Source organism: Rhincodon typus, chromosome 20 (genome assembly GCF_021869965.1).
Source record: "Rhincodon typus isolate 14 chromosome 20, sRhiTyp1.1, whole genome shotgun sequence".
Classification (NCBI taxonomy): Eukaryota; Metazoa; Chordata; class Chondrichthyes; order Orectolobiformes; family Rhincodontidae; genus Rhincodon; species Rhincodon typus.
In genome coordinates this window covers 5,357,400-5,376,343 of record NC_063351.1, presented here as the reverse complement: position 1 = coordinate 5,376,343, position 18,944 = coordinate 5,357,400, and positions in this window count along the sequence as shown.

Genomic DNA, 18,944 nt, shown 5'->3' with positions numbered 1-18,944 from the left:
AGAAATGGTGCACAAGAACACGCAGGTTTTGCTGCGCATCCCCCTTTCTCAATCTATCACCATTCAGGTAATAACCTGCCTTCCTGTTTTTGCGACCAAAGTCGTAGCCTCACATTGATCCACATTATACTGTATCTGCTACATATTTGCCCACTGACCCATCTTGTCTAAATCATTCCGAAGCATCTCTGCATCCTCCTCATCTTTGTTTTATCTGCAAGTCTGGACATTTTACATTTAGTTCCCTCATCTAAATCCCAAACATATATTGTGACTAGCTGGGGTCCCAACACTCTGCCTGTTGTACCCCACTAGTCACTGCCTGCTATTCAGAAAAAGATCAGTTTATTCCTACTCTTTGTTTCCTGTCTGTCAACCAATTCTCTATCCATCTCAATACACTACCCCAATCTCATCTGCTTTAATTAACATGCTTATCTCTTATGTGCGACTTCTCCAAAAGCCTTCTGAAAGTCCAAATAAACTATATTCACTGGCTTCTCCTCATTAACTCTACTAGGTGCGTCCTCAAAGAATTCCAGCAGATTTGTCAAGTTTGAATTCTTTTGTAAGTCCATGCTGACTCTGTCCAATCTTGCCACTATTTTCCATGTGTTCTGCTATTACATCTTTTATAATGGACTGCAGCATTTTCCCATTATTGATGTTAAACTCACTGGTCTATAACTTCCTATTTTGTCTCTACTTCCCATTTTAAATAGGGGGGTTACATTAGACTTTTGAAAGATGATCTCCAATGCATCCATTATTTCTGGGGCCACAACCTTAAATACTCTGGGATGTAGATTAACAAATTCTGGGGGATTTGTCTACCTACTATCCCATTAATTTTCCCAAAACTATTGCCCGCCTAATATGGATTTCCTTCAGCTCCTCCCTCTCACTAAACCCTGTGTTCCCCAATGTTTCTTGTATATTATTTGTCTCGTCCTTTATGATAATTATTGTATTTTATTTATTTATTTATTGTTTATACTCAATGGAGTTTAGAAGGATGAGGGGGGGATCTAATTGGAACTTACAGAATACTGAACGACCTGGACAGAGTGGATGTTGGGAAGATGCTTCCATTGGTAGGAAAGACTAGGACCCGAGGGCACAGCCTCAGAGTAAAGGGAAGACCTTTTAGAACAGAGATAAGGAGAAACTTCTTCAGCCAGAGAGTGGTGAATCTATGGAATTCACTGCCTCAGAAGGCTGTGGAGGCCAGGTCATTGAGTACATTTAAGACTGAGATAGATAGATTCTTGATTATCAAGGGGATCAAGGGTTACAGGGAGAATGGGGTTGAGAAACTTATCAGCCATGATTGAATGGCGGAGCCGACTCAATGGGCTGAATCGCCTAATTTCTGCTCCTATATCTTATGGCCTTATGTATTTTGTTACAAAATACAGTGAAAAGTGTTGCATAGTATTGCCACTCTCTGGCACCATCTTAAAACGCAGAAAAATAAATCAAAACATGGACTATAAAGGCAGAAAAATAAAGAAATAAAGAGCAGGTGTTCATCTTTACAGTCCTTCTTGTTAAGTGCTCTATCATGGGCCACCGGCCGAGTGGCTGAGCACCAGTCTGTTCTGCTGCACCTCTGCCACTGGAATGAAAGTTGTCTGTCTTTAGTGCCAACTTGCCTCCACTGACACTCTTGCCACTATGAATCCTAAGTAGACCTTGCCAATGCAAATGCCACTGATGCTACCAGGTAGCATACTGGCTCAAAATGGTCTCCACTGCTACCGTGAGTCTGCTGCTGGGTCTTGTACTGGGCCCTAACTCCCATTTGCCACCACCTCCATGAATCTGCGCTGGATGCAGACGCCACCTGAAACCCTAACTTGCCCCTAGTGCTGCTGCCAACATGGGTCCTCGCTGTGGGCCCACTCGTGTTTGCTCACTCGCCGCTGCCAATGCTATCACCCCGACCTAACTCTTCAACAAGTAAAATAAAAGAGGAAATAAAGGAAAACAAAAGAGAAAAGAGAGGGAATAAAAGGGAAAGAAAGCAAAAAGAAAAGCAGACAGAGCAGACGAGCTCTGGGGTCAGAAGCCCTGTTCCATCACCATCTTACCAGTAACATGGAACCGAAGCATATAATCAGTTGGTCAGCCATTTCTTTGTTCCCCATTATTAATTCCCCTGTTTCTAACTGTAAGGGACCGACATTTCTTTTCATCAATCTCTTTTCTTCTCTTACCCATAGAAACTTTTACAGCCAGCTTTTATGTTCCCCGGCAAGCTTACTCTCATACCGTATCTTCCCTCTCTTACTCAATCTCTTTGTCTTTCTTTTCTGATTTCTAAACTGCTCCCACTCCTCAGCTCTGTTGTTTTTTTTCCTGGCCAATTTGTATTCTTCTTGCTTAGATTTAGTCTATCTGTAATTTCCCTTGCTAGCTGTGGTTTGGCCACCTTTCCTGTTTTACTTCTGTGCCAGACAGGAATGAACAAGTGTTGCAGTTCAGCCATGCACTCTATGAACATTTGCAATTGCCTAATAGAATCCCTACAGTGTGGAAACAGGCTGTTCATCCCAACCAGTCCACACCGAGCCACAAAGCATCCCAGCCAGACCCACCCCGCTATAACCCACCTAATCACCATCATCCCTGTAAGTAACGTTCCCCAATCTATCATAGCCAACTCACGCCTAACACCTTCGCAGTTTCCTCTACTCATATCCAGGCCCCTAGTACAGGTATTCCTCCTATAACATGATAGTTGCATTCTTGTGTGACCTCATGCTATATAAAATCACTATACCTGTACAGCAGAAAGTTTGCCTTATCCAACCAGTGTCCACTATTCATCAATCACATTACAGCCAATTTGTGTTAACGAAACACACGTTATACCAGAAATACCTGTATCTTGAATCCCTACAGTGTGGAAGCAGGCCATTTGGCCCATCAAGTCCAAACCGATTTTCCGAAGAGCATCCCACACAGACTCACCCACCCTAACCCTGTAATCCAGCATTTCCCATGGCTAACCCACCTAGCCTGCACATCCCTGGACACTACGGGCAATTTAGTGCGGCCAATCCACCCTAACCTGCACCATCTTTGGACTGTCGGAGGATACCAGAGCACCTGGAGGAAACCCACGCAGACACGGGGAGAATGTGCAAACTCCACACAGAAACTCACCCGAGGCTGAAATCAAACCCATGTCCCTAAGCCACCGTGCCACCCAATGGAATTTCAGAATCCACCACATCACTCTCCATTTTGATGCATAATTCTATCATATTGGCAACGCTAATCTCTAAAGGGCCTCACACAACTAAAGGAATGCTACCTGTCTGGTCTGCATCCTATACAACAAATTAATGTCCCCCCTTTTCTCTTTAAAGAATAGGAGTTCATAAGGAAATAGGAACAGAAGTAGGCCATTCAGCCCATCAAGTTTGCTTTGCCGATCAATGAGATCATGGCTAATCTGATAATCCTTAACTCGACTTTCCCATCCTTTTCCCTAGAACCTTTGATTCTCTCACTGATCAACACAGAGGCTCCATGAGAGTTGCTTCCTGCCAGTGAGTGAATCCAAACAGTTAAAAGATATCAGTCTCTAGGGGGCTATTCATTAAGAATTGATAGTGGAACATTGATAGTTGAACACTTCATTTCGGGATGCTTGATTTTGCAGAAGAATCTTTTTGTTGTGTAATAGGTTAGTGAAGTGGATTAGCACAGGATCTCTCCACCTCTGGGCCTTGCATTCCAACTCAATCCAATGGATGTTTTCTCTTTCTCACTTTGCCACTGTGTGTCTGCTCTACAGGTATTGTGTACAATGGGATTCGGAAAGTCTCAAATCAATGTATGCTTGTCCTCAATAGTAGACTGTCTTTATGGCAGTGTCATTCAGACAGAACTCAGAAGTGGTAGGCGGAGGAAGTGGAACTTTATACTGGTGCAGTAGGAGGTGCTCTTCTGATGTTTGGCATTGAGGCAGTGAAGAGGGTGTGCTAACTCTATGTCTGACTCATACAATGTCAAAGCTAGACTTGGAAGCCTTTGGTGTTAACAGTAGGTGACGAATGTGTTCCATTCTGGTGTTCTTCAGAAGCACAGGTATCTGCTTGGCCAAGTCGATAGCGATGGTGCCCTTTGATCAGACTATCCTGAGCTTAACGCTGATAGTACTAATGCTTCACTGTAATACGGGGGCAGACGGGGAATACTGGGGGCGAGTTGGAGGGCGGGATGCCACCTTGCTGATGAGACATCGGTCCAAATCCATCAACTGGAGTCAGTCCTCCTGATTAGAGAGGAAGCTTCCAGCTGGCAAAATTTTCCCAGGAAAACCGCCAGCTTTCATCCAAAACTCCCTTGGTGCAAGGAAACATTGTAGAAGGTGGTCAATCTAAGCAGAAACAATGCCCTTTTTTCAGGCATTCAAGTGTATACATATCCTAGCAGATGGCTGTGTCCAGTCAAGTCAGATCAGGTAGTCAGCAGGGACAGTCAGGGGTTCAGTGAGGAGTCAGGGGTCAAGAAGAGAATGAGAGGGTGGAGAGTGGGAGGGGTTCAGTTGCTTTGTTTCACCAGAACTAGACCTGGAGTCTTCTCTCCAAGTTTTCTGGCTAACGATGCAAGCAAATATGTTGGAACACACCAAAGTCTCCAAGTCTAACTTGGAGGGTACCAGAAGAATTTCCCAAGCAATTCCCACGGAGCTGTTTGGTTGGGATTTCCGGAGAATCTCACAGAAACTTATAATATTTGAACAAGACAAGACAGGATACACACAGGAAGGGTGTTCCTGATGACCAGGCAGTCCAATACCAGGGCTCCCAGTCTAAGGATATAGGTAGGCCATTTAGGACTGAGATGAGGAGAAATTTCATCACCTTGTGTGTGGTGAGCCTGTGGAATTCTCTCCCACATAAAGCGGTTAAGGCCAAAATATTGAATGTTTTCAAGAAGAAGTTAGTTCTAGGTCTTAGGGCTAAAGGGATCAGAGGGTATGGGGAGAAAGTGGAAACAGGGAACTGAGTTGGATGGTCAGCTGTGATCATATTGAATGGCAGAGTACGTTTGAAGGGCCGAATGGCCTACTGCTGCTCCTATTTTCTATGTTTCTGTGATCCAGAGACCCGGAATTTCTGGGCCATTAATTGAGGTATAGTCTGCCCATTCAGATGAATGTAAAACGTCCACAATGCTCGCAGCAGATTGGGTCATCCTCTGGCAACTCAACCAATGCCACCAAAAGCAGATTAACTGGTGTCTCATCTCTCTCTGTTTATACACAGTTTAGTCACCCACATTGCACCCATGACTGTTCCAGGACAGTAATCAATGGTTACTCACGGGATGTGGGCATCTCTGGACGGGCCAGCATTTATTGCCCATCCCTAATTACCCAGAGGGCAGTTAAGAGTCAACCATATTGTTGTGGGTCTGGAGTCACAAGTAGGCCAGACCAGGTAAGGATGGCGGATTCCCTTCCCTAAAGGATATTAGTGAACCAGACGGGTTTTTCCAACAATCGATTGTGGTTTAATGGTGATCATTAGACTCTTAATTCCAAATTCCTTCTAGAATTCAAATTCCACCATCTGCCAGGGCAGGATTTGAATCTGGGTTCCCTGAACATGAGCTGAGTTTCTGGTTTACTAGCCTAGCAATAATAACATTAGGCCATCGCCTCCCCCTTTTGGAAGAATGGAATGATAAGAAATTTAAGCTCCTTGCTGTAAAGACTACTAATATAGTCACACTATATTAGACCTTCCCCGGTAACAGTTAGGGCAATGCTGCTACATCAAAAAGTGATATTTTAAGGGCTCATTATTTTCTTCAGTCAACAGATGACCTTAAAAAGAATCAAAGGTCTTTCACCTTCATGACTATGAATAGACAAAAGCAGAAGTGATGTCAGTGCTTCAAACACTGACAGGACCCAGATCCAAATATTCTTCACTGAGAATTCAAACTCACAACATTTTAAAAGATTGTGTTTAAATGGCACCTTTCATGGCAGCAGCAAAGTAGTTAGTTCACTGCCCGTGAAAGAAATTGTTTTGGAATTACCGTCACTGTTGTAGGAGGCATGACAGCCAATCAGTGCACAGCAAGATCCCACAGGCAACAAACGGATAAATAACTGGGTGAAGGATACTCGGTACAAGGGACCAGGAGGACAGCTTTGCGAGGACAGGGGTGGTGGGTGTTGTCTGGCAGTGCGAGGCTGGGAAGAATGGGCTAAGGCTGAATAGGAGAGGGGAAGGAAGACTGAGTGAGAGAGAATAAATGTGGGCACAGCTCTACACTGGCTGGCTAATGAGCAAGAAATAATTAGAAATCAGGAACTAGCATCCAGCAAACGATTAGCAAGGTAATTACCCGCATGGAAAAGAGAAGTCTTCCACTGATGGTTAAGATATTTTCAGCGATCATTCTGTGTTGAAAAGATTATCACAAAAATTTGTTTTTCTACTTTAATGACAATGTGGACTTATATCAAATTTTTGATGGAGAAAATAATCCTATTGCACGTTAAAAGGTGGACAATATTAAATGTGATGTAATTAAAATAGTTTAAAATGTAATTCAAAAAGCAAAGATAAAGATGGCGAGATCAGCAGGGATGATGAACAGCTCGGTGGAATATCCAGTTTTAAGAAGAGTGTAAGGTGGAGAAATTTAAGGCAAGAATTTTGGAGCAGTGAAATCTTCTGGACATTTAGAAGCTGGTGGAGGTGAATGCTGAAACGTTCAGGAATGCTGTGTTGGAGGAGGTTATTGGGGAAGGATGGAAGATTGGGGAAGGGGCTGGCAAAGCAGCATCGGGACTTAAACACAAAGTTAAGAGTATTGACTACAAGGCATGGGGGAGAGCTGGAAATCTAAGCTGGCCAATGAAGGCAAGGATGATGGTTAAGTGGGACTTGATTGGATTTCTGGTTTCAGACCAGGTTTAGCATTTGACGGGTGGAAAACGGGCAAGGTACTGGTAAAGTATTGTTACGGTTAGGTGCGAAGGAGATAAAGGCATGAATGAGGGGTCAGTAACAGATGGGTTAGAACAGTGATGAAGGCAGGTAAATTAAGACCATACAATAAGACAAGGTAGCAGTAATGCAACATTGACTATTATGGAGTTGTCAATACCATTACTCTGTTCAATGTTGGAAATATTTTTCAATTGACCCTCCCCGTTGGGCATGATACCATGTGGGCCCTTCCTTAGAATTCACCTTGGCAAATGGCCAGAATTCATTAAAAGCTTCACTTCACTTCCGAATCTCAGGGACATCAACACCTTTGCAAGTTGAGTGAATACAGGAAGATTAATTCTCAGTGCGATGGATGGAACGCCACAGAATGTGCCAAACATTTCTTTAATTGCCAATCAGCCTTGTATAGGCCCCAACCTTTCCCCAACTACCAATGGAAATGTTTTGGCAGCACTAACACTCCTTACAAACTGACAGAATGCAGTTGGAGCCACCAAAGGCAGTTCTAAATAAATGAAAACAAAAGCGAAAACGTGCAACTACACTTAAGCTACCTTAAACAGGAGAAGTTGCGTAAATAGCCAAAAGCAAGGGATTATAGTATACAACAATGTAGACCAATGGAATGTAAACGTCAATATGTTATAGAGAGTCAGCCTTGACTAACACTAGCCTCGGACAGAGGGAAAGCAGACATTCTCAACCACAAAGAAATCTTCTTCCTTTTCATCTCCCCTGACTTTCACCCTCTCCATCCTTTGTTTGCTCCCCTTCATTTCCTCTCTTTTCTCTCTGTTCCTCTGCTCTATTCCATCTATCTTTCTCTCTCCTCTTTGTTCCTCTTCCCCATGCTCTCTCTCTCTACCTTTGTTCCTCTCCTCCATTTCCCCCTCTTTGCCATTGTACCTTTCTCTCTCCTCTCTGTTCCTCTTCTCCATCCTACCACTCTCTCTCCTCTCTATTCCTCTTCCCATGCTCTCTCTCTCTACCCTGGTTCCTCTCCTCCATTCCCCTCTCTTTCTGTCCTCCATTCTCTCTCTCGCTCTCTCTCCTCTGTCCTTCTCCTCCATTCTCTCCCTCTCCTCTCTCTCCCTCTCCTTGATTCTATCTCTCTCTCCTCCATTCTTTCTTCTCTGTTCCCCTCCTTCTGCATATGAAAACATTTTTAATTTCAGACCATCAGTTGGGATTACGACTTTCAAAGATTCTCTCTGCTAAATGCTCATTTCACATTTGTGACCTTAAAAATACACCAGGTTTGTAAGATGTGTGTTCATCTCTTTACAATATTTATTAAACATCAATGGCCTCAAATGACCCAAACTAATGAATCACACTGTCAGGTGAAGTAGGTTGAGAGGTGGTTTGTGCGCTTCATGAACAAAAGGATCATGGATCAGTTGGGCCGAATGGCCCGTTCCCTTGCTGTATATTCTATGTAATTCTGTGCTAACACAGAAGATTAATACCATTTCAATTAACCTTGTTAAAAAAAAGCTACTTGGAATAGCGCCGCATGTCCAGCAGGTGGTGCTCATTTCGAGAATGGCCCAGGCAGCGCTACCAGTTAATGGCTACAGAGGGACAACATCAGCACAGCTCCCTCACTCACATTGATTGGCATCGGGATGTCTCTCCCCATTGTCTGTCTGCACAATATGCACAAATCACAGGCACTTGGCTTTGTTGACCAAACTTCATTGGAAATAATGTAGCTCGGAAATAAATGAGCAGCAAACATCAGACTGAAGAGTGAGATTTTTTGTTCCTGGTTGTGAATGAGAAAAGGGGAACTATTTCAGAGAGTTAAGTCTCATTGATACCACTCAGGAAATCAAGCGCAAAGGTGCAGCAATAGCAAAATCACACAGAAATCCAATAATTCACAATTTATAGGAACTTAGCAACAGAACATAAAAAAAATAACACTTGGTGTTAGCGTTCTAGCGAAGCTCAACACAAGCTGGAGGAACAGCACCTCATTTTCCACTTGGGGACCCTGCAGCCTCCCTGGACTCAAAATTGAGTTCAATAATTTTAGGGCCTAAACTGTCCCATGTCCGAGTCCCCTACACCACACACCAGGCCTTGTTACCACATAGCACCCCCTGTTGTTAGTCACTAGTAGTCCCCATTAACCCTCCCAACCAGATCGTTATCAACTCTTTGTCTGTCTAACTGCTCTTCCCTCTCTTTAGGCTCTCTCCTATCGTTTACTCCCTACCCCACCCACCTCCCTATTTTCTGCATATAAACTGATGTTTTCTCAACCACCGTCAGTTCTGAGGGACCCGAAACGTTAACTCTGTTTTCTCCATCACAGATGCTGCCAGACCTGCTGAGCTTTTCCAGCAACTTTGTTTTTGTTCCAGAACATAATGCCAACCTGTGATAAGATTGAGGAAATATCCATATAATGCCCTACATGAAGTTTAGTGGGATTGGCAAAACAACCCAGGAGAATAACCTAATGCAAATTAGGCAAGAAAACCTCTGGAAAGTTTCTTTCTGATAAATAAATCCAATTCAGCAGATTTGATGCTGCATCCTACACCAAATTTTAAGAAAAACTACTTATCAATGTCAACATCTGATTCTACACTTCTGCGCAGAACACAAAGCCTGTGCCAAAACATCAGGTTTTGACTCGTTCTCTGTGAATTTCACTCTCTGCGGTTATGAAATTACCAGAACCTTTCCAAAAAAGTAAAAACAGGGATGAGAAAAATCCTATGCTTGCCCTGCCCCTGCTTTTTTTCTGGGCCATTATCCTAATTTTAAAGGGACAGGTAAATACTTCCAGTGAAACAGCCAAGAGGAATCTTGTTGGAATGCGAAAGGCATAGACACTTGGCTTGTGGTTTGTTGCAAAAAAGAAATATGGAAACTAAAGTGTGGGGAACAGTGCAGGAATTCTGCAAGTCTGAAATGGACTACAGCAATTCAAGAAGCCAGACTGCCATCACCTTCTCAAGGGGCAACTAGGGTCCCTAGCCAGACAGTGACGCCCACATCCCACAAATGAATTTGGAAAAATGAAAGCTAAAATGGTCAAGGAAATGAAGTCAAGAGAGAGGTAACAGATGAGTAGGATATAAATGAGGAAGCAAAAACAGAAATTGCTGGAAAAGCTCAACAGGTCTGGCAGTATCTGTGGAGAGAAATCAGAGTTAACGTCCCAAAGACTAATAACCCGAGGAAGGGCCACCGGACCCGAAACATTAACTCTGATTTCTTCCCACAGATGCTCCGAGACCTGATGAGCTTTTCCAGCAATTTCTGTTTTTGTTTCTGATTTCCAGCATCTGCAGTTCTTTCTATTTTTATAAATAAGCGAGCATGGGCTGGGTGTTTTGGTGAGTTTCTGAGTTGTAGGTCAGAAGCAGTCAGCAGGGAGGGTGTAATAATGTGACTTAATCCTGGGGAAAAGGAGGAAAAAGCTGGACAGGATGACACCCATGACTGTGTGGGCAAATTTTGCCCGAACACCATCTACAAGTTTGCTGATAATATCACTGTTGTAGGCCAGATATCAAACAATGCCAAGACAGAATATAGAAAGGAGAGAGAATGCTTGGTGTTGTGGTGAAAAGATAACAATCTCTCCCTTCATGTCAGCAAAGCTAAGGAGCTGACCATTGACTTCAGGAAGCAAGGAGGAGGGCACGCCCCTATCTACATCAGTGGAACTGAGGTGAAGATGGCTGAGAGCATCAAGTTCCTAGGAGTGACGATAACCAACAATCTGTCCTGGTCCTCCCACATTAATGTGACAGTCAAGAAGGCACCACAACATCTTTTCTTCCTCAGCAGGCTAAGGAAATTCAGTACATCCATAAGGACCTTCACCAACTTTTACAGATGCACCACAGGAAGCATTCTATCTGGGTGCATAATGGTTTGGTACAGCAACTGCTCTGCCCAGGACCATAAGAAACTGCAGAAAGTTGTGAACACAGCCCAGACCTTCATGCAAGCCAACCCCCTATCCATTAACTCCATCTACACTTCCCACTGTCGTGGAAAAGCAACGAACATCATCAAAAACCCCTTCTGCCCCAATTATAATCTCTTCCAACCTGTCCCGTTAGGCAGAAGATACAAAAGCTTAAACACACGTACTGACAGATTCAAGAACAGCTTCTTCCCTGCTGTTATTGGACTGCTGAATGGACTTCTCAAATTTCTTGCTGATCTTGCTTTTGTGCACCTCCTGTGCAATCATAACTTTGTATGTCTTGCTCTGTTCACCGTATGGTCTGTATGTCCTTATATGTTATGATCTGCCTGTACGGCGCGTAAAACAAAACTTTTCACTGTACCTAAGTGCATGTGACAACAAAAAAATCAAATCTAATCAAAATGATTAACCAGTGGATCACTACCTTCTGTCAGAAAACAATACTGCAGGATATAGGACATGATCAATTTGCAACATGATATGCAGTAATTGTAGCAGGCTTGGGAGGAATGGGTGATTTTGAACTAATTGTTAGATTTTCCTTAAGGATTGCCCTGGAATTTCCATGAATTGTGGATTAATCTTTGTAAAGAAAACAGAATTCACTGGAGAATCTCTGCGGGTCTGTCAGCAATCGCTAAAGGGAAAGCAGAATCAACATTTCAGGTCTAATGGCCCTCCTTCTCAGATTATTAATCTCTGGGACACAGCTGTAAGTGAGTCAGGAGAAAAAGCATACAGTTTTATCAATAACAGACATTTTGGCACTTTCTTTGGACACTTTTATTTCTAAACAGTTGCGTGGTCCTGCAGAATTTGAATCTGGCTGAAAAGAGAGATGTTTTGTCAAAGATTTTCATCTTATATGCATCAGGATGCACACAAGAATGCCAAATCTGAAATACTCGCATTAATTTAGATTATAGGATAAGGTGGTGGTGATTCGTTGTCATGTTGACACTGATTGGCTGAGGTATTGCCATAGAGAAAACAATAGGAGTCCCAGGCTACTGATAATTTTAAAAAAGTGTAAGATTTTAATGTATTCCTTTTGTTTGCAGAGAATGAGTCCCTCAAAAATGTCATTTCTAGGGAACATAAATGAGTCACATTACAATCCTCAGTGTTCATCTGAAATTGGTTTTTAGTACACAAATAGCACAGTTAGGGTTGGTGAGCAAGTGCTTCCCAATCTCAAAATTATTCTATGAGGAAATATTTTGTTCTGTCTTGTGCAAGCATTGATTGATATATTGCAGGTTGTAGTCAGTCTATTAGAAAAAACTGAAGGAAATGTACTGTTTTATTCGATCAGCCAATAGCTTGGACTTATCATAGAATCATAGAATCCCTACAGTGTGGAAGCAGGCCATTTGGCCTGTTGAGTCCACACTGACCCTCTGAAGAGCAGCCCTCCCAGACCCAGCCCCTGCCTGCAATCCCACATTTCCCATGGTTAATCTGCATATCCCTGGGCAATTTAGCATGGCCAATCCACCCAACCTGTACGTCTTTGGACTGTGGGAGAAAACTTGAACACTTGGAGGAAACCCACACAGATACAGGGAGAATGTGCAAACTCCACACAGACAGTCATCTGAGAATGGAATTTAACTTGGGTCTCTGGCGCTTTGAGGCAGCAGTGCTAACCACTGGGCCACTGTACTGCCATAGGGTCTACATATCTGGCTATGTACCAGCACTGATATTCATACACAACATTGCTCAATCATGTGGGAGGCAGAATGTCTTGTGGACTGATGGAAGCATTCTGTTTGTGGGAGATGCCACCAGTGTTGCCATCTCATGGTAGCAGCATGGTTCTGCCCCATCAGTCTACTCTCGATCATCAGTAAACTGATGGAAGGTGTCATCAACAGTGCTATCAAGCAATACTTGCTCAGCAATAACCTGCTCAGTGACGTCCAGTTTGGGTTCTGCCAGGGCCACTCAGCTCCTGATCTCATTACAGCCTTGGTTCAAACATGGACAAAACAGCTGAATTCTTGAGGTGAGGGGAGGGTGACAGCCCTTGATATCAAGGCTGCATTCGACCGAGTGAGGCATCAAGTAGCCCTAGCAAAACCAGGTCAGAAGTGGGGATGTTTGCTGATGATTACACAATGTTCAGTACTGTTCACTAATCCTCAGATACTGAAACAGTCCATGTCCAAATGCAACAAGACCTGGACAATGTCCAGGATTAGGCTGACAAGTCAAAATAACATTCACATCACACAGATGCCAGGCAATGACTATCTCCAACAAGAGTGAACCTGACCATTATCTTTTGACATTTAATTGCATTACCATCACTGAATGCCTCACTCAATGGTAAAAAATTGCAGCATGCTGCTGTGCAGAGGGATCTGGGCGTCCTTGTGCATGAATCACAAAAAGTTGGTTTACAGGTGCAGCAGGTAATTCAGAAGGCAAATGGAATATTGTCCTTTATTGCTACAGGGATGGAGTTCAAAAACAGGGAGGTTATGCTGCAGCTGTATAGGGTGCTGGCGAGGCCACACCTGGAATACTGTGTACAGTTTTGGTCTCCTTACTTGAGAAAGGATGTACCAGCACTGCAGGGTGGGTACAGAGGAGGTTCACTAGGTTGATTCTGGAGTTGAGAGGGTAGGCTTATGGGGAGAGATTGAGTAGACCGGGATGATACTCATTGGAATTTAGAAAAATGAGTGGGGATCTTATTGAAACATATAAAATTACGAAGGGAATGGATGGGATAGAAGCAGGAAGGTTGTTTCCACTGGTGGGTGAAACTAGAACTAGGGGGCACAGTCTCAAAATAAGGGGGAGCAGATTTAGGACTGAGTTGAGGAGGAACTTCTTCACCCAAAGGGTTGTGAATCTGTGGAATTCGCTGCCCAGTGAAGCAGTCAAGGCTACTTTGTTGAATGTTTTTAAGGCAAAGAGAGAGAGATTTTTGAACATTAAAGGACTTAAGGGTTATGGTAAGCAGGTGGAGAAGTGGAGCTCAGTCCACAAAAATATCAGTCATGATGCTAAATTGAATGGCAGAGCAGGTTCAATGGGCCAGATGGCCTACTCCTGCTCCTATTTCTTATGTTCTAATGTACCCTATCAATGCCCTGGGGGTTACGATTGATCAGAAACTCAATTGGACTAGCTGTGGTTAAAAAGCAGGTCAGAGGCTAGGATTCCTGCAGCAGGTAACTCACCTCGTGATTCTCCAAAGCCAGTCCACCATCTACAATAGGACAAGTCAGAAGTGCGATAGACATTTCTCCATTTACTCCAATAACACTCAAGAAGCTTAACAGCATCCAGAACAAAGCATCCATTTTCACTCCCTCCATCATTTATGCACAGTAGCAGCAGTGTGTAATGCCTCCAAGATGCACTGCAGAAAATACTCCAAGGCTCCTCAGACAGAACCTTTCAAACCCATGACCACCTCCATCCAGTAGGGCAAGGCCAGCAGATACCTGGGAACACCGCCTTCAAGTTCCCTTCCAAGCCACTCACCATCCTGACTTGGAAATATATTGCCATTCTTTCACTGTCACTGGGTCAAAATCCTGGAATTCCCTCCCTAAGGGCATTGTGGATCTACCTACAGCATATAGATAGCAGTGGTTCCAGAAGGCAGCTCACAACCACTACTCAAGGGAGACTAGGAATGGGTAATAGCAGGGCCCATATCCCATGAATAAACAGAAATGAAAACAGCTTGCTGAACTTTTTCTTGTTAAAAAATATTGGGAATGTGAGTAAACAGCAGGATAGTTAGACAGTGTACTTGGAAGCAGGAAGTCATGTGTTGAAATGTTAAACCAGACTCTGTGATTTCATGTAACATTGCCCACGCTCTCTGTATTGTTAATAGATTCCAAGCCAGCTGGTGAGATAGAAACTGAGACACATTGCTCTTCATTGTGAAGAAAGTTTCTTGACTTCCTAAGTCTCTCGGATCTCATACCACACCCCAATGTCACAGCTGCTCTCTATTTATATGTGCAGAACCACAATTAATATCCACCATCTATTTCTCTTAAAGTTAATGTGAGTGGAACGAGAGCCAGATTGATCTCATTGACTATAAAGATCTTTGACCGGGGTTGTTAACCTGGGGCCAGCTGGGAAGCCCTGTCTGACCAACATAAACAGGAGATTCAGAGAGTCTCATCATTCACAGAGGCCAGTGTCCTGTCACCAAGTCACCCTTTATTTACATGTGCGTAGTACGTAGGCTCTGACCAGCCAGCTTAGAGCCAGTCCCTAGAATGATGAGAGTCTCTGAATCTCCTGTTAGTTTTTTTTCTCTTTTCCTCGAATAAGGAGGCTCTATGAATGTCCTGTTTATATCTGTCAGCCAGGTCTTCCTGATTGGACCCAGTTAACAACCCCAATCAAGGATCTCATAGTCAATGAGATCAACCTGGTTCTCATTACAATCACAACAGTTAACAATGACATTAACAGACCTAACAATGTGATTGAACAAATTAACAGAATTAAGCTCATGTCTTGGCCTAATACAGACTAACTCAGATAGAGTGATTGCAGTGGAAATATAGCAGATGTCATTTTACCATCTAACTACCAGGATGGGAATCTCTCCCTCTCTAGCAGTCCCTCAAAGTGAGGAGAATGTTTTGCAGAAGCTCATGACAAGTGTCTCTGAATGGAGTGTTTGATCATTTAATGCAGGGAGGCTTTCGCTGTGCAGTTACCACAGAATTCTGGATGACCAGAAAACTCTGTCAAAATTGCCACCTGACATGGGCATATCAGAAGGTCCCCAGGTGGGGCTTAAGCCCAGAGTTTCCTGGCTCAGAGGCAAGGACATTACCCATTGATCCACAAGACCTCCTGGAAGGGAAACTAGTAGAAACTTAGCCAGTTTGCCTCACCTCAATTCTAGATTTTCCCAAAAGCCTAGTGTAAACTAAACTGGGTAAAAAACCAATGGGGAGATGATGGCCTAGTGGAATTATTTCTAAATTTTGAATCCGGAGACCCAGATAATGTTCTGGGCCCCTGGATTAAAATCCCACCACAGCAGATGGTAGAATTTGAATTCAATAAAGAATCTGGAATTAAGGGTCTGATGATGACCAATATCGATTGTCAGAAAAACCCATCTGATTCACTAATGTCCTTCAGGGAAGGAAATCTGCCATCCTTACCTGGCCTGGCCTACATGTGACTTCAGACCCACAGCAATGTGGTTGACTCTTAACTGCCCTCTGGGCAACTAGGGATGGGCAATAAATGCTTGCCTGGCCAGAGACACCCACATTCTATGAATTCCCACCTTGGGCAATAGTTAAAGTTTCAGAAGGCAACTAAAAACAAATGAGTATCCGCATTTATATAGTGCCTTTCATGACCTTAGGATGTCTAGAGTGCTTTAGAGCCAAAGAAGCAATCTTTGAAGTCTCATTATTGTTGTAATATAGCAACTACAGCAGTCGATTTTGCTTGTACAAGCCCTCTCAAACAGTAATGTGGTAATGCGAAGATGATCTGATTTTGTGGTGATGCATTAAGGACAAATATTAGCCGAGAAGCAACTTCTCTGTGTTTTTATTTTCCAGGATGGTGCCATGAGATCTTGTATGCCCTCATTGGATTGTCCTCAGCGAAACAAAGGATCTGCAAGGAAATTTGGAGAACAAGGAGTGCCGAGAGATAGAAGCAAGAGTGGAGAGAATGGTCTAGAAAGATAATAAATTTTGAAACAAGCGGTAGCCGTGAGAATGTGAGAAAGGACAACATGAAGGTAAACAGTAGGGAGGTAAATTTGATGAGTAGGATCTCACTCGATGGGTGAGTCAATCGAAACATTGCAGGCAGCAATGTTAAAATAAGAAAACAAAAACTTAGGACAGCCCTTGAGAAGGTGAACTGTTCAACATTGGCTGATCTGTTAACCCATCAACAAATCAAATTCACCCCAACAGCCCCAAAGACTGGTGCAGTTGTGGGCTAGAAGTAAAATGAATCACGATGCAAATGGGTTTCTGATTGGGGTGTAAGGTCTGCTGGACAGCATGGAGAAAGTATCCATGTCTGGCCCATTGTGAACTGACTCCACTTGTACCTCAGGTGCCAGTCTCAATAGCAGCAAAATGTCCAGCATTCTCAAAGGTCTGTTCCTACGGGCTTACTCATTGCAATGTGGAAAGGTGATGCTGTAACACTTAAAGGGCTGCAGCAACAACATAGGGCATTCCCCGTGGTTTATTTTAATGCAATAGATGTTTCTGGCAAGCCCATAATCTGGAAGAGCTCCAGGAATGACAAATCAGGTCCAAATCCCTTCATTTTACTGCCCCACCTCGAACCATCCTGTGAAGCTGGGTACATTTGACCTCAGAGACTGGATAGCCTACACTGTCTGTTGAGAAGCCAGTATCAGACAACCTTTTGGTAAGACGCAACAACAGCTGGCATTTCTATAGCACCTTTGATTTCACGTAAATGCCCCAAGATACTTCACAGGAGCGATCATCAGACCGAGTTAGGTATCGAACCACAATGAGATTTAAGTTCAGATTAGCAAAGTCTTGGTAAAAGAAAAAAAATGTTTTAAGAAGTGACATAAAGAAGGCAAAGAGTTTAGTGAGGGATTTTCAGAGTTCAGGACGAAGTCAGCTGAAGGAGAAATGTATTTGTAAACAGTGACTTGTCACACGTTTGTAATAGTTGTTGAGACATGGTACTGAGGATGTGATCACTAATGATATAATGAAAGAAATCAGGGATCTCAGGAGGCCAGAACTAGGGGATTTAGAGCTGGAAGAGATTAGGGAGAGGGAAGGACATGGAACGATTTGACTAGATGGATGAGAATTCAATGACCTACAATTGTCAACACTCAATCAACAGTGGCTGTGATGATATGTACATCATACCTGTGAACTACACAGAAGGACTACTTGTTGCTGAGTGTACATAGGAACGTACGTGAAGCACTGTTTCAGGGCTGGGTCAATCTGAAGGCTGTATTTCTTCCCAAAAGTTTACTCTAGTCAGAAATTTGGTAGCACTTTCACAGCACGACATTGCACAAAGTGGAACACAGCTCAATTAAATCAAATGGACTTCAGCATTTCAAACGGACAGCTCCCACAACCATTTTCTCAGGACAATTAGGGATGAACCACAGCGTCTGGGCCAGCTAGTGAGCCCCACATTCCAAAAATGAATCAAAAACCTCTTTTTCGATCCAGCATAAGGTGCCACGATATATTGTCTTTTACAATATACATTTACATTCAAACATTGTCTTATGTATGTAACCTGAGAGACTTTATACAGTTTCCAGCTCCTTGATGCAGTATGGCATGTGGGCCTTAAACAACATCCTTCCCTCAATGTACCTTTGCAGCAGCTGCTCCAAGCTTTAGTGCGTCCCTCAGCATTTAGTCCTGGATCTTTGAATGTGCCAGTCTGCAACATTCGGTTCAGACACTCTTTGTAGTGGAAGACCAGCAAGTTTCAGGCAGAGCAAAGGCTGTCTTTTACTGAGTTAATGGGCCTCAAACAGCAGTCGATATTTCCAGAGCTGCTTTGCAAAAGCACATTCCAGCAGGACGGGGTCCACTCCAGCTGCCTTGAGAGTAATGGGGCTTTCTGCCAATTGACTTTGATATTCTTCTCAGGGAACTATCCAAAGGAGCCACATCTTCTTTTCTGGCAGGGATTTGAAGACTATCACCTGGTGAACTTGTGGTCAAAAGGGTTTTTGCACAATTTTCCTATGAAGGACAGCAGATACAGCCCTGTCCAACTGAATGAACTGTTTTGTGCAATTTGACCAGACCTAATCCTTCACAGGTAGAACATCGGCATGTGAAAACATTTGGTGTTTACATACTGAGGGTTTTGGCACTGACTGATACAACTGTACATAAGGGTGGCCATCAGATGAAGGCAATGTTAGTTGAGCTTTAGCCCCTCTTTATCCAGAGTTTTGTACATGTTGACTCTGCAGACACAGCCTA